This window comes from Pseudophryne corroboree, unplaced genomic scaffold, assembly GCF_028390025.1.
Source record: "Pseudophryne corroboree isolate aPseCor3 unplaced genomic scaffold, aPseCor3.hap2 scaffold_429, whole genome shotgun sequence".
NCBI classification, from domain to species: Eukaryota; Metazoa; Chordata; class Amphibia; order Anura; family Myobatrachidae; genus Pseudophryne; species Pseudophryne corroboree.
This window is the reverse complement of record NW_026970061.1, coordinates 121864-142657: the sequence shown is the minus strand read 5'-3', so window position 1 is coordinate 142657 and position 20794 is coordinate 121864. Positions and strand designations below refer to the sequence as shown.

At 49.4% G+C, this 20794-nt stretch overlaps 22 non-coding genes and 2 pseudogenes across 22 annotated transcripts; 22 read left to right on the top strand and 2 right to left on the bottom strand.

Moving 5' to 3' along the window:
• The first annotated feature begins 3332 nt into the window (after nt 1-3332).
• LOC135025907 (U1 spliceosomal RNA) lies at nt 3333-3496 on the top strand. The gene has a single exon (XR_010222591.1). It is a non-coding gene; the product is annotated as a U1 spliceosomal RNA (small nuclear RNA).
• A 152-nt stretch (nt 3497-3648) lies between these two features.
• LOC135025912 (U1 spliceosomal RNA) lies at nt 3649-3790 on the top strand (annotated as a pseudogene).
• Nucleotides 3791-4463: 673 nt separating this feature from the next.
• On the top strand, nt 4464-4627 carry LOC135026013 (U1 spliceosomal RNA). Its single transcript, XR_010222683.1, has one exon. It is a non-coding gene; the product is annotated as a U1 spliceosomal RNA (small nuclear RNA).
• A 152-nt stretch (nt 4628-4779) lies between these two features.
• LOC135025961 (U1 spliceosomal RNA) lies at nt 4780-4942 on the top strand. The gene has a single exon (XR_010222640.1). It is a non-coding gene; the product is annotated as a U1 spliceosomal RNA (small nuclear RNA).
• Nucleotides 4943-5616: 674 nt separating this feature from the next.
• Nucleotides 5617-5780, top strand: LOC135026003 (U1 spliceosomal RNA). Its single transcript, XR_010222673.1, has one exon. It is a non-coding gene; the product is annotated as a U1 spliceosomal RNA (small nuclear RNA).
• Nucleotides 5781-6752: 972 nt separating this feature from the next.
• On the top strand, nt 6753-6919 carry LOC135025949 (U1 spliceosomal RNA). Its single transcript, XR_010222631.1, has one exon. It is a non-coding gene; the product is annotated as a U1 spliceosomal RNA (small nuclear RNA).
• Nucleotides 6920-7071: 152 nt separating this feature from the next.
• LOC135025914 (U1 spliceosomal RNA) lies at nt 7072-7234 on the top strand. The gene has a single exon (XR_010222597.1). It is a non-coding gene; the product is annotated as a U1 spliceosomal RNA (small nuclear RNA).
• A 671-nt stretch (nt 7235-7905) lies between these two features.
• Nucleotides 7906-8069, top strand: LOC135025997 (U1 spliceosomal RNA). The gene has a single exon (XR_010222668.1). It is a non-coding gene; the product is annotated as a U1 spliceosomal RNA (small nuclear RNA).
• A 152-nt stretch (nt 8070-8221) lies between these two features.
• Nucleotides 8222-8384, top strand: LOC135025939 (U1 spliceosomal RNA). Its single transcript, XR_010222622.1, has one exon. It is a non-coding gene; the product is annotated as a U1 spliceosomal RNA (small nuclear RNA).
• Nucleotides 8385-9055: 671 nt separating this feature from the next.
• LOC135025920 (U1 spliceosomal RNA) lies at nt 9056-9220 on the top strand. Its single transcript, XR_010222603.1, has one exon. It is a non-coding gene; the product is annotated as a U1 spliceosomal RNA (small nuclear RNA).
• A 152-nt stretch (nt 9221-9372) lies between these two features.
• On the top strand, nt 9373-9535 carry LOC135025919 (U1 spliceosomal RNA). The gene has a single exon (XR_010222602.1). It is a non-coding gene; the product is annotated as a U1 spliceosomal RNA (small nuclear RNA).
• Nucleotides 9536-10209: 674 nt separating this feature from the next.
• On the top strand, nt 10210-10373 carry LOC135026027 (U1 spliceosomal RNA). The gene has a single exon (XR_010222696.1). It is a non-coding gene; the product is annotated as a U1 spliceosomal RNA (small nuclear RNA).
• A 152-nt stretch (nt 10374-10525) lies between these two features.
• On the top strand, nt 10526-10688 carry LOC135025908 (U1 spliceosomal RNA). Its single transcript, XR_010222592.1, has one exon. It is a non-coding gene; the product is annotated as a U1 spliceosomal RNA (small nuclear RNA).
• Nucleotides 10689-11362: 674 nt separating this feature from the next.
• Nucleotides 11363-11526, top strand: LOC135026034 (U1 spliceosomal RNA). The gene has a single exon (XR_010222703.1). It is a non-coding gene; the product is annotated as a U1 spliceosomal RNA (small nuclear RNA).
• A 152-nt stretch (nt 11527-11678) lies between these two features.
• Nucleotides 11679-11841, top strand: LOC135025927 (U1 spliceosomal RNA). Its single transcript, XR_010222610.1, has one exon. It is a non-coding gene; the product is annotated as a U1 spliceosomal RNA (small nuclear RNA).
• A 674-nt stretch (nt 11842-12515) lies between these two features.
• LOC135026033 (U1 spliceosomal RNA) lies at nt 12516-12679 on the top strand. The gene has a single exon (XR_010222702.1). It is a non-coding gene; the product is annotated as a U1 spliceosomal RNA (small nuclear RNA).
• Nucleotides 12680-12831: 152 nt separating this feature from the next.
• Nucleotides 12832-12994, top strand: LOC135025923 (U1 spliceosomal RNA). The gene has a single exon (XR_010222606.1). It is a non-coding gene; the product is annotated as a U1 spliceosomal RNA (small nuclear RNA).
• A 674-nt stretch (nt 12995-13668) lies between these two features.
• LOC135026030 (U1 spliceosomal RNA) lies at nt 13669-13832 on the top strand. The gene has a single exon (XR_010222699.1). It is a non-coding gene; the product is annotated as a U1 spliceosomal RNA (small nuclear RNA).
• A 152-nt stretch (nt 13833-13984) lies between these two features.
• LOC135025959 (U1 spliceosomal RNA) lies at nt 13985-14145 on the top strand. The gene has a single exon (XR_010222638.1). It is a non-coding gene; the product is annotated as a U1 spliceosomal RNA (small nuclear RNA).
• Nucleotides 14146-14819: 674 nt separating this feature from the next.
• Nucleotides 14820-14983, top strand: LOC135026035 (U1 spliceosomal RNA). Its single transcript, XR_010222704.1, has one exon. It is a non-coding gene; the product is annotated as a U1 spliceosomal RNA (small nuclear RNA).
• Nucleotides 14984-15135: 152 nt separating this feature from the next.
• On the top strand, nt 15136-15298 carry LOC135025926 (U1 spliceosomal RNA). Its single transcript, XR_010222609.1, has one exon. It is a non-coding gene; the product is annotated as a U1 spliceosomal RNA (small nuclear RNA).
• Nucleotides 15299-16122: 824 nt separating this feature from the next.
• On the bottom strand, nt 16123-16285 carry LOC135025913 (U1 spliceosomal RNA). Its single transcript, XR_010222596.1, has one exon. It is a non-coding gene; the product is annotated as a U1 spliceosomal RNA (small nuclear RNA).
• A 152-nt stretch (nt 16286-16437) lies between these two features.
• Nucleotides 16438-16601, bottom strand: LOC135026037 (U1 spliceosomal RNA). The gene has a single exon (XR_010222706.1). It is a non-coding gene; the product is annotated as a U1 spliceosomal RNA (small nuclear RNA).
• Nucleotides 16602-20098: 3497 nt separating this feature from the next.
• Nucleotides 20099-20277, top strand: LOC135025971 (U1 spliceosomal RNA; annotated as a pseudogene).
• Nucleotides 20278-20794: the final 517 nt, after the last annotated feature.

Sequence of the window (20794 nt, the reverse complement as noted above, 5' to 3'; positions counted from 1 at the left end):
CAGGGCCCTGACTACGTCCAGCAACTTGGAATCCTCCAAGTCCCTAGTAGCCGCAGGCACCACATATGAAAAATTAGGTAAGGGCTTTTATAGGATAAAGCCGCCAATTCTGAGACACGATGTACAGAGAGCCAACGTAAAAAATAACAATGTTTATTAATAAAACATATAAAAAGATTAATTGTCAAATAACCGGTGAAAAATATATATAAATATATATAAGAACATTCTACCTTTGAGAAAGTCACGTGAACGTGACGAAACGCGTCAGGACCCGCCCCTATCCACACTCAGCTCAGGTGAAATCTTCCAGGTGTTCCTTGGTCCCCGCTGCACCCTCCTTCTACAGCATCCGACATCAGCGGCTTCAGCGCACACGCCGCCACGACCGGGTTGTGAGAGAGACGGTCCATTCCTTTCCGCTGCACAGCGTATATGGGCATTGCAGGACATTGAAGCCGAGGACGCTCGGCTCTTACCAGCCCATTTTGGAAAGGTATTGAATATCAATTTCAACTGAGGGACTTTTTTATTCATTAGGATCCTACCAACACACCTGGTATTTATCAACTATCTAACAAGTGAATCACTGAACTTTTCACCCCAATAAGCTGAGTCATTACAATATACCACTAGTTCACGTCTAGTGACTGTTCTTATATATATTTGTATATATTTTTCACCGGTTATTTGACAATTAATCTTTTTATATGTTTTATTAATAAACATTGTTATTTTTTACGTTGGCTCTCTGTACATCATGTTTCGTTCCTGATATTCAGCGCAGCCGTTTGTTCTTTTTCTATGCTATCACCACAATACTACACATAGTATTCCGGCAAGCGCAGACTATCAGGAACATAAAATTGTGATTATTTAATTCTATGAAACACGTATTGGTTTTCACTTTTTATTTTGATGATTAGGCGCTCGTTTGTTGCAGTTTTTTGTTTTGGTCAATTCTGAGACACGCCTGGCTGAAGCCAGGGCTAACAGCATTACCACTTTCCATGTGAGATATTTTAAGTCCACAGTGGTGAGTGGTTCAAACCAATGTGATTTTAGGAATCCCAAAACTATATTGAGATCCCAAGGTGCCACTGGAGGCACAAAAGGAGGCTGTATATGCAGTACTCCCTTGACAAACGTCTGAACTTCAGGAACAGAAGCCAGTTCTTTTTGGAAGAATATTGACAGGGCCGAAATTTGAACCTTAATGGACCCTAATTTGAGGCCCATAGACAGTCCTGTTTGCAGGAAATGCAGGAAACGACCCAGTTGAAATTCCTCTGTAGGGGCCTTCCTGGCCTCGCACCACGCAACATATTTACGCCAAATACGGTGATAATGTTGTATGGTTACATCCTTCCTGGCTTTGATCAGGGTAGGGATGACTTCATCCGGAATGCCTTTTTCCTTCAGGATCCAGCGTTCAACCGCCATGCCGTCAAACGCAGCCGCGGTAAGTCTTGGAACAGACATGGTCCCTGCTGGAGCAGGTCCTTTCTTAGAGGTAGAGGCCACGGGTCTTCCGTGAGCATCTCTTGAATTTCCGGGTACCAAGTCCTTCTTGGCCAATCCGGAGCCACGAGTATAGTCTTTACTCCTCTCCTTCTTATGATTCTCAGTACTTTTGGTATGAGAGGAAGAGGAGGGAACACATACACTGACTGGTACACCCACGGTGTTACCAGAGAGTCCACAGCTATTGCCTGAGGGTCCCTTGACCTGGCGCAATATCTGTCCAGCTTTTTGTTGAGGCGGGACGCCATCATGTCCACCCTTTGGTTTTTCCCAACGGTTCACAATCATGTGGAAGACTTCTGGGTGAAGTCCCCACTCCCCCGGGTGAAGATCGTGTCTGCTGAGGAAGTCTGCTTCCCAGTTGTCCACTCCCGGAATGAACACTGCTGACAGTGCTATCACATGATTCTCCGCCCAGCGAAGAATCCTTGCCACTTCCATCATTGCCCTCCTGCTTCTTGTGCCGCCCTGTCTGTTTACGTGGGCGACTGCCGTGATGTTGTCCGACTGGATCAACACCGGCTGACCCTGAAGCAGAGGTCTTGCCTGACTTAGGGCATTGTAAATGGCCCTTAGTTCCAGGATATTTATGTGAAGTGACGTTTCCATGCTTGACCACAAGCCCAGGAAATTTCTTCCCTGTGTGACTGCTCCCCAGCCTCTCAGGCTGGCATCCGTGGTCACCAGGACCCAATCCTGAATGCCGAATCTGCGGCCCTCTAGGAGATGAGCACTCTGTAACCACCACAGGAGAGACATCCTTGTCCTTGGAGACAGGGTTATCCGCTGATGCATTTGAAGATGCGATCCGGACCATTTGTCCAGCAGATCCCACTGAAAAGTTCTTGCATGGAATCTGCCGAATGGAATCGCTTCGTAAGAAGCCACCATCTTTCCCAGGACCATTGTGCATTGTACTGACACTTGGCCTGGTCTTAGGAGGTTCCTGACTATGTCGGATAACTCCTTGGCTTTCTCCTCCGGGAGAAACACCTTTTTCTGTACTGTGTCCAGAATCATCCCTAGGAACAGCAGACGTGTCGTCGGAATCAGCTGCGATTTTGGAATATTTAGAATCCATCCGTGCTGTCGTAGTACTACTTGAGATAGTGCTACTCCGACCTCTAACTGTTCTCTGGACCTTGCCTGCTTACTTTGTGCCTTCCAATGCACAATGCAAACTACAGGTAGTGCTGCAGGGCCCACACCCTTTTACTTGCCGTACAGAGCAGCTCTGGAGCTGTTACAGTGCCCAGCTGCTGCAAGAAATCAGCTTGAATGCTTCAGGGGCTGGGGCATAGCCAACATGAGCCCCACACCGAAGGAGGGTGGAGGTGTTTAATGCGAACTAGGGGTCATCCAAGCACCGCAAAAGGCCGCCATGCCCTGCACGCCCCTTTTCTCTTTTCATATGCAGACGAGGGTTGAAGCCAACTTTGACCCACTGCTTGGATGACATCACCGTATGCAAATCCATCTGCTGCAGGCCTTCCCCCAGGAATGCTTGCACTAGTTGTTGCATTTGGTTTGTTGTTTGACCCACTGCTTGGATGACATCACCGTATGCAAATCCATCTGCTGCAGGCCTTCCCCCAGGAATGCTTGCACTAGTTGTTGCATTTGGTTTGTTGTTTGGGGGTGCTTCATTATTAGGCAGCCTTCTGTCCTCCCATGTTCATCTGAAAATTTGTGTTCTCCCTGCAGTTGTTGTCCCCAGATGAGAGTTCCCTTGTGCTGCCTCAGTTGAATCTCCTTTACTTGACAGAGATGTGCCTGAGCAGCGGCCCTCCCCAGCCCTATCCCAAATCATACTTATTTTGCATAGGAGATACCATGGTCATGAAGATTGTTCTCCCAGGGTGAGGTTCATTCATTGCATTCTGGGTATGCTGACCCCTGTGATTTCCCCAAATGTGGGAAACTCGACTGCATTATTTGTGGTAGTGGGGGACTGTGTTTGTGCTTTCCTCTGGTCAGCTCTGGTAAAAGTCAGATTTATTTGTCTCAGATCTTCCTCTAGCCTTGTTCTTCTTTCGAGAGTTCCCTTGTGCTGCCTCAGTTGGATCTCCTTCACTTGACAGGGTGGTACCCGAGCAGCGACCCTCCCCAGCTCTAGCCCAACTTCTACTTACCTGGCAGGTGAGATACTATGATCATGTAAGTGCTTCTCCCAGGGCAAGGCTCACCCATTGCACTCTGGGTGTGCTGCTCCTGCGATTTCCCCAAATGTGGGAAACTTGACTGCATAATTTGTGTTTCCCCTGGTCGGCTCTCATATAATTCAGATCTCTTTGTCTCAGGTCTCTCTCCAGCCTAGTTTGCTGTCTGTTTCAACTTCTCTTTTCTTGAGCCGCTCCCTTCTATGCCCTTGCGCACTATCCTGACTTCTCCCGTCTGCTTACTTTGTGCCTTCCAATGCACAATGCAAACTACAGGTAGTGCTGCAGGGCCCACACCCTTTTACTTGCCGTTCAGAGCAGCTCTGGAGCTGTTACAGTGCCCAGCTGCTGCAAGAAATCAGCTTGAATGCTTCAGGGGCTGGGGCATAGCCAACATGAGCCCCACACCGAAGGAGGGTGGAGGTGTTTAATGCGAACTAGGGGTCATCCAAGCGCCGCAAAAGGCCGCCATGCCCTGCACGCCCCTTTTCTCTTTGAAGCCAACTTTGACCCACTGCTTGGATGACATCACCATATGCAAATCCATCTGCTGCAGGCCTTCCCCCAGGAATGCTTGTACTAGTTGTTGCATTTGGTTTGTTGTTTGGGGGTGCTTCAGTATTAGGCAGCCTTCTGCCCTCCCATGTTTATCTGGAAATATGTGTTCTCCCTGCAGTTGTTGTCCCCAGATGAGAGTTCCCTTGTGCTGCCTCAGTTGAATCTCCTTTACTTGACAGAGATGTGCCTGAGCAGCGGCCCTCCCCAGCCCTATCCAAAATCATACTTATTTTGCATAGGCGATACCATGGTCATGAAGATTGTTCTCCCAGGGTGAGGTTCATTCATTGCATTCTGGGTATGCTGACCCCTGTGATTTCCCCAAATGTGGGAAACTCGACTGCATTATTTGTGGTAGTGGGGGACTGTGTTTGTGCTTTCCTCTGGACAGCTCTGGTAAAAGTCAGATTTATTTGTCTCAGATCTTCCTCTAGCCTTGTTCTTCTTTCGAGAGTTCCCTTGTGCTGCCTCAGTTGGATCTCTTTCACTTGACAGGGGGGTGCCAGAGCAGCGACCCTCCTCAGCTCTAGCCCAACTCCTACTTACCTGCCAGGTGAGATACTTTGATCATGAAGGTGCTTCTCCCAGGGCAAGGCTCACCCATTGCACTCTGGGTGTGGTGCCCCTGCGATTTCCCCAAATGTGGGAAGCTTGACTGCATAATTTGTGTTTCCCCTGGTCAGCTCTCGTATAATTCAGATCTCTTTGTCTCAGGTCTCTCTCCAGCCTAGTTTGCTGTCTGTTTCCACTTCTTTTTTCATGAGCCCCTCCCTTTTATACCCTTGTGCACTATCCTGACTTCTCCTCCTGTCTGCTTACTTTGTGCCTTCCAATGCACAATGCAAACTACAGGTAGTGCTGCAGGGCCCACACCCTTTTACTTGCCGTACAGAGCAGCTCTGGAGCTGTTACAGTGCCCAGCTGCTGCAAGAAATCAGCTTGAATGCTTCAGGGGCTGGGGCATAGCCAACATGAGCCCCACACCGAAGGAGGGTGGAGGTGTTTAATGTGAACTAGGGGTCATCCAAGCGCCGCAAAAGGCCGCCATGCCCTGCACGCCCCTTTTCTCTTTTCATATGCAGACGAGGGTTGAAGCCAACTTTGACCCACTGCTTGGATGACATCACCGTATGCAAATCCATCTGCTGCAGGCCTTCCCCCAGGAATGCTTGCACTAGTTGTTGCATTTGGTTTGTTGTTTGGGGGTGCTTCAGTATTAAGCAGCCTTCTGCCCTCCCATGTTCATCTGAAAATATGTGTTCTCCCTGCAGTTGTTGTCCCCAGATGAGAGTTCCCTTGTGCTGCCTCAGTTGAATCTCCTTTACTTGACAGAGATGTGCCTGAGCAGCGGCCCTCCCCAGCCCTATCCCAAATCATACTTATTTTGCATAGGAGATACCATGGTCATGAAGATTGTTCTCCCAGGGTGAGGTTCATTCATTGTATTCTGGGTATGCTGACCCCTGTGATTTCCCCAAATGTGGGAAACTCGACTGCATTATTTGTGGTAGTGGGGGACTGTGTTTGTGCTTTCCTCTGGTCAGCTCTGGTAAAAGTCAGATTTCTTTGTCTCAGATCTTCCTCTAGCCTTGTTCTTCTTTCGAGCGTTCCCTTGTGCTGCCTCAGTTGGATCTCTTTCACTTGACAGGGGGGTGCCCGAGCAGCGACCCTCCCCAGCTCTAGCCCAACTCCTACTTACCTGCCAGGTGAGATACTATGATCATGAAGGTGCTTCTCCCAGGGCAAGGCTCACCCATTGCACTCTGATTTCACCAAATGTGGGAAGCTTGACTGCATAATTTGTGTTTCCCCTGGTCGGCTCTCGTATAATTCAGATCTCTTTGTCTCAGGTCTCTCTCCAGCCTAATTTGCTGTCTGTTTCCACTTCTTTTTTCATGAGCCCCTCCCTTTTATACCCTTGTGCACTATCCTGACTTCTCCTCCTGTCTGCTTTCTTTGTGCCTTCCAATGCACAATGCAAACTACAGGTAGTGCTGCAGGGCCCACACCCTTTTACTTGCCGTACAGAGCAGCTCTGGAGCTGTTACAGTGCCCAGCTGCTGCAAGAAATCAGCTTGAATGCTTCAGGGGCTGGGGCATAGCCAACATGAGCCCCACACCGAAGGAGGGTGGAGGTGTTTAATGCGAACTAGGGGTCATCCAAGCGTCGCAAAAGGCCGCCATGCCCTGCACGCCCCTTTTCTCTTTTCATATGCAGACGAGGGTTGAAGCCAACTTTGACCCACTGCTTGGATGACATCACCGTATGCAAATCCATCTGCTGCAGGCCTTCCCCCAGGAATGCTTGCACTAGTTGTTGCATTTGGTTTGTTGTTTGGGGGTGCTTCAGTATTAGGCAGCCTTCTGCCCTCCCATGTTCATCTGAAAATATGTGTTCTCCCTGCAGTTGTTGTCCCCAGATGAGAGTTCCCTTGTGCTGCCTCAGTTGAATCTCCTTTACTTGACAGAGATGTGCATGAGCAGCGGCCCTCCCCAGCCCTATCCCAAATCATACTTATTTTGCATAGGAGATACCATGGTCATGAAGATTACTCTCCCAGGGTGAGGTTCATTCATTGCATTCTGGGTATGCTGACCCCTGTGATTTCCCCAAATGTGGGAAACGCGACTGCTTTTATTTGTTGGTAGTGGGGGGACTGTGTTTGTGCTTTCTTCTGGTCAGCTCTGGTAAAAGTCAGATTTCTTTGTCTCAGATCTTCCTCTAGCCTTGTTCTTCTTTCGAGAGTTCCTTTGTGCTGCCTCAGTTGGATCTCCTTCACTTGACAGGGGGGTGCCCGAGCAGCGACCCTCCCCAGCTCTTGCCCAACTCCTACTTACCTGCCAGGTGAGATACTATGATCATGAAGGTGCTTCTCCCAGGGCAAGGCTCACCCATTGCACTCTGGGTGTGCTGCCCCTGCGATTTCCCCAAATGTGGGAAACTTGACTGCATAATTTGTGTTTCCCCTGGTCGGCTCTCGTATAATTCAGATCTCTTTGTCTCAGGTCTCTCTCCAGCCTAGTTTGCTGTCTGTTTCCACTTCTCTTTTCTTGAGCCGCTCCCTTCTATGCCCTTGCGCACTATCCTGACTTCTCCCGTCTGCTTACTTTGTGCCTTCCTACGCACAATGCGAACTACAGGTAGTGCTGCAGGGCCCACACCCTTTTAGTTGCCTTACAGAGCAGCTCTGGAGCTGTTACAGTGCCCAGCTGCTGCAAGAAATCAGCTTGAATGCTTCAGGGGCTGGGGCATAGCCAACATGAGCCCCACACCCAAGGAGGGTGGAGGTGTTTAATGCGAACTAGGGGTCATCCAAGCGCCGCAAAAGGCCGCCATGCCCTGCATAACCCTTTTCTCTTTTCATATGCAGATGAGGGTTCCAGCCAACTTTGGCCCACTGCTTGGATGACATCACCGTATGCAAATCCGTCTTCTGCAGACCTTCACCCAGGAATGCTTTTACTAGTTGTTGCATTTGGTTTGTTGTTTGGGGGTGCTTCAGTATTAGGCAGCCTTCTGTCCTCCCATGTTCATCTGAAAATATGTGTTCTCCCTGCAGTTGTTGTCCCCAGATGAGAGTTCCCTTGTGCTGCCTCAGTTGAATCTCCTTTACTTGACAGAGATGTGCCTGAGCAGCGGCCCTCCCCAGCCCTATCCCAAATCATACTTATTTTGCATAGGAGATACCATGGTCATGAAGATTGTTCTCCCAGGGTGAGGTTCATTCATTGCATTCTGGGTATGCTGACCCCTGTGATTTCCCCAAATTTGGGAAACTCGACTGCATTATTTGTGGTAGTGGGGGACTGTGTTTGTGCTTTCCTCTGGTCAGCTCTGGTAAAAGTCAGATTTCTTTGTCTCAGATCTTCCTCTAGCCTTGTTCTTCTTTCGAGAGTTTCCTTGTGCTGCCTCAGTTGGATCTCCTTCACTTGACAGGGGGGTGCCCGAGCAGCGACCCTCCCAAGCTCTAGCCCAACTCCTACTTACCTGCCAGGTGAGATACTATAATCAGGAAGGTGCTTCTCCCAGGGCAAGGCTCACCCATTGCACTCTGGGTGTGCTGCTCCTGCGATTTCCCCAAATGTGGGAAACTTGACTGCATAATTTGTGTTTCCCCTGGTCGGCTCTCGTATAATTCAGATCTCTTTGTCTCAGGTCTCTCTCCAGCCTAGTTTGCTGTCTGTTTCAACTTCTCTTTTCTTGAGCCGCTCCCTTCTATGCCCTTGCGCACTATCCTGACTTCTCACGTCTGCTTACTTTGTGCCTTCCAATGCACAATGCAAACTACAGGTAGTGCTGCAGGGCCCACACCCTTTTACTTGCCGTTCAGAGCAGCTCTGGAGCTGTTACAGTGCCCAGCTGCTGCAATAAATCAGCTTGAATGCTTCAGGGGATGGGGCATGGCCAACATGAGCCCCACACCAAAGGAGGGTGGGGGTGTTTAATGCGAACTAGGGGTCATCCAAGCATCGCAAAAGGCCGCCATGCCCTGCACGCCCCTTTTCTCTTTTCATATGCAGATGAGGGTTGAAGCCAACTTTGACCCACTGCTTGGATGACATCACCGTATGCAAATCCGTCTTCTGCAGAACTTACCCCAGGAATGCTTGCACTAGTTGTTGCATTTGGTTTGTTGTTTGGGGGTGCTTCAGTATTAGGCAGCCTTCTGCCCTCCCATGTTCATCTGAAAATATGTGTTCTCCCTGCAGTTGTTGTCCCCAGATGAGAGTTCCCTTGTGCTGCCTCAGTTGAATCTCCTTTACTTGACAGAGATGTGCATGAGCAGCGGCCCTCCCCAGCCCTATCCCAAATCATACTTATTTTGCATAGGAGATACCATGGTCATGAAGATTACTCTCCCAGGGTGAGGTTCATTCATTGCATTCTGGGTATGCTGACCCCTGTGATTTCCCCAAATGTGGGAAACGCGACTGCTTTATTTGTTGGTAGTGGGGGACTGTGTTTGTGTTTTCCTCTGGTCAGCTCTGGTAAAAGTCAAATTTCTTTGTCTCAGATCTTCCTCTAGCCTTGTTCTTCTTTCGAGAGTTTCCTTGTGCTGCCTCAGTTGGATCTCCTTCACTTGACAGGGGGGTGCCCGAGCAGCGACCCTCCCCAGCTCTAGCCCAACTCCTACTTACCTGCCAGGTGAGATACTATGATCATGAAGGTGCTTCTCCCAGGGCAAGGCTCACCCATTGCACTCTGGGTGTGCTGCCCCTGCGATTTCCCCAAATGTGGGAAACTTGACTGCATAATTTGTGTTTCCCCTGGTCAGGTCTCGTATAATTCAGATCTCTTTGTCTCAGGTCTCTCTCCAGCCTAGTTTGCTGTCTGTTTCAACTTCTCTTTTCTTGAGCCGCTCCCTTTTATACCCTTGTGCACTATCCTGACTTCTCCTCCTGTCTGCTTACTTTGTGCCTTCCAATGCGCAATGCAAACTACAGGTAGTGCTGCAGGGCCCACACCCTTTTACTTGCCTAACAGAACAGCTCTGGAGCTGTTACAGTGCCAAGCTGCTGCAAGAAATCAGCTTGAATGCTTCAGGGGATGGGGCATGGCCAACATGAGCCCCACACCGAAGGAGGGTGGGGGTGTTTAATGCGAACTAAGGGTCATCCAAGCGCCGCAAAAGGCCGCCATGCCCTGCATACCCCTTTTCTCTTTTCATATGCAGATGAGGGTTCCAGCCAACTTTGGCCCACTGCTTGGATGACATCACCGTATGCAATTCCGTCTTCTGCAGAACTTCCCCCAGGAATGCTTGTACTAGTTGTTGCATTTGGTTTGTTGTTTGGGGGTGCTTCAGTATTAGGCAGCCTTCTGCCCTCCCATGTTCATCTGAAAATATGTGTTCTCCCTGCAGTTGTTGTCCCCAGATGAGAGTTTCCTTGTGCTGCCTCAGTTGAATCTCCTTTACTTGACAGAGATGTGCATGAGCAGCGGCCCTCCCCAGCCCTATCCCAAATCATACTTATTTTGCATAGGAGATACCATGGTCATGAAGATTGTTCTCCCAGGGTGAGGTTCATTCATTGCATTTTGGGTATGCTGACCCCTGTGATTTCCCCAAATGTGGGAAACTCGACTGCATTATTTGTGGTAGTGGGGGACTGTGTTTGTGCTTTCCTCTGGTCAGCTCTGGAAAAAGTCAGATTTCTTTGTCTCAGATCTTCCTCTAGCCTTGTTCTTCTTTCGAGAGTTCCCTTGTGCTGCCTCAGTTGGATCTCTTTCACTTGACAGGGGGGTGCCCGAACAGCGACTTTCCCCAGCTCTAGCCCAACTCCTACTTACCTGCCAGGTGAGATACTATGATCATGAAGGTGCTTCTCCCAGGGCAAGGCTCACCCATTGCACTCTGGGTGTGCTGCCCCTGCGATTTCCCCAAATGTGGGAAACTTGACTGCATAATTTGTGTTTCCCCTGGACGGCTCTCGTATAATTCAGATCTCTTTGTCTCAGGTCTCTCTCCAGCCTAGTTTGCTGTCTGTTTCCACTTCTCTTTTCTTCAGCCGCTCCCTTCTATACCCTTGTGCACTATCCTGACTTCTCCTCCCATCTGCTTACTTTGTGCCTTCCAATGCACAATGCAAACTACAGGTAGTGCTGCAGGGCCCACACCCTTTTACTTGCCTTACAGAGCAGCTCTGGAGCTGTTACAGTGCCCAGCTGCTGCAAGAAATCAGCTTGAATGCTTCAGGGGATGGGGCATGGCCAACATGAGCCCCACACCAAAGGAGGGTGGAGGTGTTTAATGCGAACTAGGGGTCATCCAAGCACCGCAAAAGGCCACCATGCCCTGCATGCCCCTTTTCTCTTTTCATATGCAGATGAGGGTTGAAGCCAACTTTGACCCACTGCTTGGATGACATCACCGTATGCAAATCCGTCTTCTGCAGAACTTCCCCCAGGAATGCTTGGACTAGTTGTTGCATTTGGTTTGTTGTTTGGGGGTGCTTCAGTATTAGGCAGCCTTCTGCCCTCCCATGTTCATCTGAAAATATGTGTTCTCCCTGCAGTTGTTGTCCCCAGATGAAAGTTCCCTTGTGCTGCCTCAGTTGAATCTCCTTTACTTGACAGAGATGTGCATGAGCAGCGGCCCTCCCCAGCCCTATTCCAAATCATACTTATTTTGCATAGGAGATACCATGGTCATGAAGATTTTTCTCCCAGGGTGAGGTTCATTCATTGCATTTTGGGTATGCTGACCCCTGTGATTTCCCCAAATGTGGGAAACTTGACTGCATTATTTGTGGTAGTGGGAGACTGTGTTTGTGCTTTCCTCTGGTCAGCTCTGGTAAAAGTCAGATTTCTTTGTCTCAGATTTTCCTTTAGCCTTGTTCTTCTTTCGAGAGTTCCCTTGTGCTGCCTCAGTTGGATCTCCTTCACTTTACAGGGGGGTACCCGAGCAGCGACCCTCCCCAGCTCTAGCCCAACTCCTACTTACCTGCCAGGTGAGATACTATGATCATGAAGGTGCTTCTCCCAGGGCAAGGCTCACCCATTGTACTCTGGGTGTGCTGCTCCTGCGATTTCCCCAAATGTGGGAAACTTGACTGCATAATTTGTGTTTCCCCTGGTCGGCTCTCGTATAATTCAGATCTCTTTGTCACAGGTCTCTCTCCAGCCTAGTTTGCTGTCTGTTTCCACTTCTCTTTTCTTCAGCCGCTCCCTTCTATACCCTTGTGCACTATCCTGACTTCTCCTCCCGTCTGCTTACTTTGTGCCTTCCAATGCACAATGCAAACTACAGGTAGTGCTGCAGGGCCCACACCCTTTTACTTGCCTTACAGAGCAGCTCTGGAGCTGTTACAGTGCCCAGCTGCTGCAAGAAATCAGCTTGAATGCTTCAGGGGATGGGGCATGGCCAACATGAGCCCCACACCAAAGGAGGGTGGAGGTGTTTAATGCGAACTAGGGGTCATCCAAGCACCGCAAAAGGCCGCCATGCCCTGCACGCCCCTTTTCTCTTTTCATATGCAGATGAGGGTTGAAGCCAACTTTGACCCACTGCTTGGATGACATCACCGTATGCAAATCCGTCTTCTGCAGAACTTCCCCCAGGAATGCTTGCACTAGTTGTTGCATTTGGTTTGTTGTTTGGGGGTGCTTCAGTATTAGGCAGCCTTCTGCCCTCCCATGTTCATCTGAAAATATGTGTTCTCCCTGCAGTTGTTGTCCCAAGATGAGAGTTCCCTTGTGCTGCCTCAGTTGAATCTCCTTTACTTGACAGAGATGTGCATGAGCAGCGGCCCTCCCCAGCCCTATTCCAAATCATACTTATTTTGCATAGGAGATACCATGGTCATGAAGATTTTTCTCCCAGGGTGAGGTTCATTCATTGCATTTTGGGTATGCTGACCCCTGTGATTTCCCCAAATGTGGGAAACTTGACTGCATTATTTGTGGTAGTGGGAGACTGTGTTTGTGCTTTCCTCTGGTCAGCTCTGGTAAAAGTCAGATTTCTTTGTCTCAGATTTTCCTTTAGCCTTGTTCTTCTTTCGAGAGTTCCCTTGTGCTGCCTCAGTTGGATCTCCTTCACTTTACAGGGGGGTACCCGAGCAGCGACCCTCCCCAGCTCTAGCCCAACTCCTACTTACCTGCCAGGTGAGATACTATGATCATGAAGGTGCTTCTCCCAGGGCAAGGCTCACCCATTGTACTCTGGGTGTGCTGCTCCTGCAATTTCCCCAAATGTGGGAAACTTGACTGCATAATTTGTGTTTCCCCTGGTCGGCTCTCGTATAATTCAGATCTCTTTGTCTCAGGTCTCTCTCCAGCCTAGTTTGCTGTCTGTTTCCACTTCTCTTTTCTTCAGCCGCTCCCTTCTATACCCTTGTGCACTATCCTGACTTCTCCTCCCGTCTGCTTACTTTGTGCCTTCCAATGCACAATGCAAACTACAGGTAGTGCTGCAGGGCCCACACCCTTTTACTTGCCTTACAGAGCAGCTCTGGAGCTGTTACAGTGCCCAGCTGCTGCAAGAAATCAGCTTGAATGCTTCAGGGGATGGGGCATGGCCAACATGAGCCCCACACCAAAGGAGGGTGGAGGTGTTTAATGCGAACTACGGGTCATCCAAGCACCGCAAAAGGCCGCCATGCCCTGCACGCCCCTTTTCTCTTTTCATATGCAGATGAGGGTTGAAGCCAACTTTGACCCACTGCTTGGATGACATCACCGTATGCAAATCCGTCTTCTGCAGAACTTCCCCCAGGAATGCTTGCACTAGTTGTTGCATTTGGTTTGTTGTTTGGGGGTGCTTCAGTATTAGGCAGCCTTCTGCCCTCCCATGTTCATCTGAAAATATGTGTTCTCCCTGCAGTTGCTGACCCAAGATGAGAGTTCCCTTGTGCTGCCTCAGTTGAATCTCCTTTACTTGACAGAGATGTGCATGAGCAGCGGCCCTCCCCAGCCCTATTCCAAATCATGCTTATTTTGCATAGGAGATACCATGGTCATGAAGATTTTTCTCCCAGGGTGAGGTTCATTCATTGCATTTTGGGTATGCTGACCCCTGTGATTTCCCCAAATGTGGGAAACTTGACTGCATTATTTGTGGTAGTGGGGGACTGTGTTTGTGCTTTCCTCTGGTCAGCTCTGGTAAAAGTCAGATTTCTTTGTCTCAGATTTTCCTCTAGCCTTGTTCTTCTTTCGAGAGTTCCCTTGTGCTGCCTCAGTTGGATCTCCTTCACTTTACAGGGGGGTACCCGAGCAGCGACCCTCCCCAGCTCTAGCCCAACTCCTACTTACCTGCCAGGTGAGATACTATGATCATGAAGGTGCTTCTCCCAGGGCAAGGCTCACCCATTGCTCTGGGTGTGCTGCTCCTGCGATTTCCCCAAATGTGGGAAACTTGACTGCATAATTTGTGTTTCCCCTGGTCGGCTCTCGTATAATTCAGATCTCTTTGTCTCAGGTCTCTCTCCAGCCTAGTTTGCTGTCTGTTTCCACTTCTCTTTTCTTGAGCCGCTCCCTTCTATGCCCTTGCGCACTATCCTGACTTCTCCTCCTGTCTGCTTACTTTGTGCCTTCCAACGCACAATGCGAACTACAGGTAGTGCTGCAGGGCCCACACCCTTTTACTTGCCTTACAGAGCAGCTCTGGAGCTGTTACAGTGCCCAGCTGCTGCAAGAAATCAGCTTGAATGCTTCAGGGGCTGGGGCATAGCCAACATGAGCCCCACACCAAAGGAGGGTGGAGGTGTTTAATGCAAACTAGGGGTCAGCCAAGCGCCGCAAAAGGCCACCATGCCCTGCACGCCCCTTTTCTCTTTTCATATGCAGACGAGGGTTGAAGCCAACTTTGACCCACTGCTTGGATGACATCACCATATGCAAATCCATCTGCGGCAGGCCTTCCCCCAGGAATGCTTGCACTAGTTGTTGCATTTGGTTTGTTGTTTGGGGGTGCTTCAGTATTAGGCAGCCTTCTGCCCTCCCATGTTCATCTGAAAATATATGTTCTCCCTGCAGTTGTTGTCCCCAGATGAGAGTTCCCTTGTGTTGCCTCAGTTAAATCTCCTTTACTTGACAGAGATGTGCATGAGCAGCGGCCCTCCCCAGCCCTATTCCAAATCATACTTATTTTGCATAGGAGATACCATGGTCATGAAGATTTTTCTCCCAGGGTGAGGTTTATTCATTGCATTTTGGGTATGCTGACCCCTGTGATTTCCCCAAATGTGGGAAACTTGACTGCATTATTTGTGGTAGTGGGAGGCTGTGTTTGTGATTTCTTCTGGTCAGCTCTGGTAAAAGTCAGATTTCTTTGTCTCAGATTTTCCTTTAGCCTTGTTCTTCTTTCGAGAGTTCCCTTGTGCTGCCTCAGTTGGATCTCCTTCACTTTACAGGGGGGTACCCGAGCAGCGACCCTCCCCAGCTCTAGCCCAACTCCTACTTACCTGCCAGGTGAGATACTATGATCATGAAGGTGCTTCTCCCAGGGCAAGGCTCACCCATTGTACTCTGGGTGTGCTGCTCCTGCGATTTCCCCAAATGTGGGAAACTTGACTGCATAATTTGTGTTTCCCCTGGTCGGCTCTCGTATAATTCAGATCTCTTTGTCTCAGGTCTCTCTCCAGCCTAGTTTGCTGTCTGTTTCCACTTCTCTTTTCTTCAGCCGCTCCCTTCTATACCCTTGTGCACTATCCTGACTTCTCCTCCCGTCTGCTTACTTTGTGCCTTCCAATGCACAATGCAAACTACAGGTAGTGCTGCAGGGCCCACACCCTTTTACTTGCCTTACAGAGCAGCTCTGGAGCTGTTACAGTGGCCAGCTGCTGCAAGAAATCAGCTTGAATGCTTCAGGGGCTGGGGAATAGCCAACATGAGCCCCACACCGAAGGAGGGTGGAGGTGTTTAATGCAAACTAGGGGTCAGTCAAGCGCCGCAAAAGGCCACCATGCCCTGCACGCCCCTTTTCTGTTTTCATATGCAGACGAGGGTTGAAGCCACCTTTGACCAACTGCTTGGATGACATCACCACAAATCCATCTGCGGCAGGCCTTCCCCCAGGAATGCTTGCACTAGTTGTTGCATTTGGTTTGTTGTTTGGGGGTGCTTCAGTATTAGGCAGCCTTCTGCTCCACCCTCCTTTGGTGTGGGGCTCATGTTGGCCATGTCCCATCCCCTGAAGCATTCAAGCAGATTTCTTGCAGCAGCTGGGCACTGTAACAGCTCCAGAGACGCTCTGTAAGGCAAGTAAAAGGGTGTGGGCCCTGCAGCACTACCTGTAGTTTGCATTGTGCATTGGAAGGCACAAAGTAAGCAGACGGGAGGAGAAGTCAGGATAGTGCACAAGGGTATAGAAGGGAGCGGCTGAAGAAAAGAGAAGTGGAAACAGACAGCAAACTAGGCTGGAGAGAGATCTGAGACAAAGAGATCTGAATTATACGAGAGCCGACCAGGGGAAACACAAATTATGCAGTCAAGTTTCCCACATTTGGGGAAATCGCAGGGGCAGCACACCCAGAGTGCAATGGGTGAGCCTTGCCCTGGGAGAAGCACCTTCATGATCATAGTATCTCACCTGGCAGGTAAGTAGGAGTTGGGCTAGAGCTGGGGAGGGTCGCTGCTCGGGCACCCCCCTGTTAAGTGAAGGAGATCCAACTGAGGCAGCACAAGGGAACTCTCGAAAGAAGAACAAGGCTAAAGGAAAATCTGAAACAAAGAAATCTGACTTTTACCAGAGCTGACCAGAAGAAATCACAAACACAGCCTCCCACTACCACAAATAATGCAGTCGAGTTTCCCACATTTGGGGAAATCACAGGGGTCAGCATACCCAAAATGCAATGAATGAACCTCACCCTGGGAGAAAAATCTTCATGACCATGGTATCTCCTATGCAAAATAAGTATGATTTGGAATAGGGCTGGGGAGGGCCGCTGCTCATGCACATCTCTGTCAAGGAAAGGAGATTCAACTGAGGCAGCACAAGGGAACTCTCATCTTGGGACAACAACTGCAGGGAGAACATATATTTTCAGATGAACATGGGAGGGCAGAAGGCTGCCTAATACTGAAGCACCCCCAAACAACAAACCAAATGCAACAACTAGTGCAAGCATTCCTGGGGGAAGGCCTGCCGCAGATGGATTTGCATATGGTGATGTCATCCAAGCAGTTGGTCAAAGTTGGCTTCAACCCTCGTCTGCATATGAAAAGAGAAAAGGGGCGTGCAGGGCATGGTGGCCTTTTGCGGCGCTAGGCTGACCCCTAGTTTGCATTAAACACCTCCACCCTCCTTTGGTGTGGGGCTCATGTTGGCTATGCCCCAGCCCCTGAAGCATTCAAGCTGAATTCTTGCAGCAGCTGGGCACTGTAACAGCTCCAGAGCTGCTCTGTAAGGCAAGTAAAAGGGTGTGGGCCCTGCAGCACTACCTGTAGTTCGCAGATGGATTTGCCGCCATAGAATGCGCCTGCTGAATCGTGTTACAGATCCAGAGAGCAATAGTCTGCTTTGAAGCAGGGGTGCCAATCTTGTTGGCTGCATACAGGACAAACAGTGCTTCTGTTTTTCTGACTCTAGCCGTTCTGGCCACGTAAATTTTCAAAGCCCTGACCACATCAAGGGACTCGGAATCCTCCAAGTCACGCGTAGCCACAGGCATCACAATAGGTTGGTTCATATGAAAGGATGATTCCACTTTTAGCAGGAATTGAGGACGGGTCTGCAATTCCGCTGCCACCGCGCTACAACCCCGGCCGACGCAATTGCCGGTCTGAGTAAGGTACCAGAATGTGTGTAAATGGACTTTAGGGTAACCTCCTGCTTGCGGTCAGCAGGGTCCCTGATGGTAGCCGTATCCTGGGATGGCAGCGCTACCTTTTTGGATAAGCGTGTCAATGCTTTATCAACCCTAGGGGAGGATTCCCACCGTATCCTGTCCATTGGCGGGAAAGGATACGCCATAAGAATCCTTTTGGGAATCTGCAGCTTTTTGTCTGGAGATTCCCAAGCTTTTTCACATAATTCGTTCAACTCATGTGAGGGGGGAAAGGTTATCTCAGGTTTCTTTCCCTTATACATGTGTACCCTCGTGTCAGGGACAGGGGACTCTGTGATGTGCAAAACATCTTTTAGTGCAATAATCATATATCGAATACATTTAGCCAATTTTGGCTGTAACTTTGCATCATCGTAGTCGACACTGGAGTCAGAATCCGTGTCGGTATCTGTGTCAACTATTTGGGATAGTGGGCGCTTTTGAGACCCCGAAGGTCCCTGCGACATAGGGACAGGCATGGGTTGACTCCCTGACTGTTCCCTAGCTTCAGCTTTGTCTAATCTCTTGTGTAATAAGTTTACATTAGCACTTAAAACATTCCACATATCCATCCAGTCAGGTGTCGGCGTTGTCGATGGAGACACCACATTAATTTGCTCCTGCTCCTCTCTAGGAGAGCCTTCTACCTCAGACATGTCGACACACGTGTACCGACACACCATACACTCAGGGAATCCTCTTATCTGAGGACAGTTCCCCAACAAGGCCCTTTGGAGAGACAGAGAGAGAGAGTATGCCAGCACACACCCCAGCGCTATATGACCCAGGAAAAAAACACAATAATTTTATGTTTACCCAGTAGCGCTGTATTTCCATATATATATGCGCCTAATTATGTGCCCCCCTCTTCTTTAAGACCCTCTTTCTACCGTGGTATAAGCAGGGGAGAGTCCGTGGAGCTTCCCCTCAGCGGTGCTGTGGAGAAAATGGCGCTGGTGAGTGCTGAGGGAGAAGCCCCACCCCCTCAGCGACGGGCTTCTGTCCCGCTCAAATATAGTAAAAAAAAGGCGGGGGCTCTTATATATATATACAGTGCCTAGCTGCATATATATTTATTTTGCCAAAGAGAGGTCTATATTGCTGCCCAGGGCGTCCCCCCTGCGCCCTTCACCCTTACACTGACTGCCGTGTGAGAGGTGTATGGGAGCAATGGAGCACAGCTTTACTGCTGTGCGTTACCTCAGTGAAGATCATGAAGTCTTCCGCCGCCTCTGAAGTCTTCTTTTCTTCTCATACTCACCCGGCTTCTATCTTCCGGCTCTGCGAGGGGGACGGCGGCGCGGCGCTGGGACGGACGGCGAGGGTGAGACCTGCGTACCGATCCCTCTGGAGCTAATGCTGTACAGTAGCCTAAGAAGCAGAGCCTATCAACTCACAGAAGTAGGTGTGCATCTCTCCCCTCCGCCCCTCGATGCAGGGAGTCTGTTGCCAGCAGGCTCCCTGAAAATAAAAAAATCTAACAAATATACTTTCTGTCAGGAAACTCAGGAGAGCTCCCTGAAAAGCACCCAGTCTCCTCTGGGCACAGTAGTAAACTGAGGTCTGGAGGAGGGGCATAGAGGGAGGAGCCAGTGCACACCCAGATCTAAAGTCTTTCTTAAAGTGCCCATGTCTCCTGCGGAGCCCGTCTATCCCCCATGGTCCTTACGGAGTCCCCAGCATCCTCTAGGACGTAAGAGAAAAATTATGCTGGCAGAAAAATCCAATTGAGTGATTAAACAGCTCCAGAGCTGCTCTGTAAGGCAAGTAAAAGGGTGTGGGCCCTGCAGCACTACCTGTAGTTTGCATTGTGCATTGGAAGCCTAGTTTGCTGTCTGTTTCCACTTCTTTTTTCTTGAGCCCCTCCCGTCTATACCCTTGTGCACTATCCTGACTTCTCTTCCCGTCTGCTTACTTTGTGCCTTCCAAAGCACAATGCAAACTACAGGTAGTGCTGCAGGGCCCACACCCTTTTACTTGCCTTACAGAGCAGCTCTTGAGCTGTTACAGTGCCCAGCTGCTGCAAGAAATCAGCGTGAATGCTTCAGGGGCTGGGGCATGGCCAACATGAGCCCCACACCGAAGGAGGGTGGGGGTGTTTAATGCGAACTAGGGGTCTCGCACAATGCGAACTACAGGTAGTGCTGCAGGGCCCACACCCTTTTACTTGCCTTACAGAGCAGCTCTGGAGCTGTTACAGTGCCCAGCTGCTGCAAGAAATGTGAACTAGGTGTCATCCAAGTGCCGCAAAAGGCCGCCATGCCCTGCACGCCCCTTTTCTCTTTTCATATGCAGACGAGGGTTGAAGCCAACTTTGACCCACTGCTTGGATGACATCGCCATATGCAAATCCATCTGCTGCAGGCCTTCCCCCAGGAATGCTTGCACTAGTTGTTGCATTTGGTTTGTTGTTTGGGGGTGCTTCAGTATTAGGCAGCCTTCTGCCCTCCCATGTTCATCTGAAAATATGTGTTCTCCCTGCAGTTGTTGTCCCCAGATGAGAGTTCCCTTGTGCTGCCTCAGTTGAATCTCCTTTACTTGACAGAGATGTGCCTGAGCAGCGGCCCTCCCCAGCCCTATCCCAAATCATACTTATTTTGCATAGGAGATACCATGGTCATGAAGACTGTTCTCCCAGGGAGCGGTTCATTCATTGCATTCTGGGTATGCTGACCCCTGTGATTTCCCCAAATGTGGGAAACTCGACTGCATTATTTAATGCGAACTAGGGGTCATCCAAGCACCGCAAAAGGCCGCCATGCCCTGCATACCCCTTTTCTCTTTTCATAAGCAGACGAGGTTTGAAGCCAACTTTGACCCACTGCTTGGATGACATCACTTGCTGCCTTTCCAATGAAGCAAGTTTAATTTAATAATAGGTGAAAAACCATCCCTACAAAGGTGTTAATCAGATACTTGGCTTTGTGGACACTTTTCAGAGCACAAATTTGTTAGCATAAAATAAAGCCAGAAAATGAAGAGCTGTTTAATCACTCAATTGGATTTTTCTGCCAGCATATTTCTTTTTCTCTGCAACCCACTGCTAAATTGTGCTTCCTAGCTGTTTTATAAAATCACTGAATCAAATCTAACTCTGATTACATCAGAGAAGGCCAGGTACCCTACACCATAACAGGGGGTTTGAAATTTTGACTTGTCTACTTAAAGATCACCAAAATCTGATAACAAGGTCAATTAAGTCTCTGGGTGGGATTGAACCACCAACCTTTTGGTTAATAGCCTTACACACTAACTGATTGCGCCACAGCAACACTTTGCAAAAG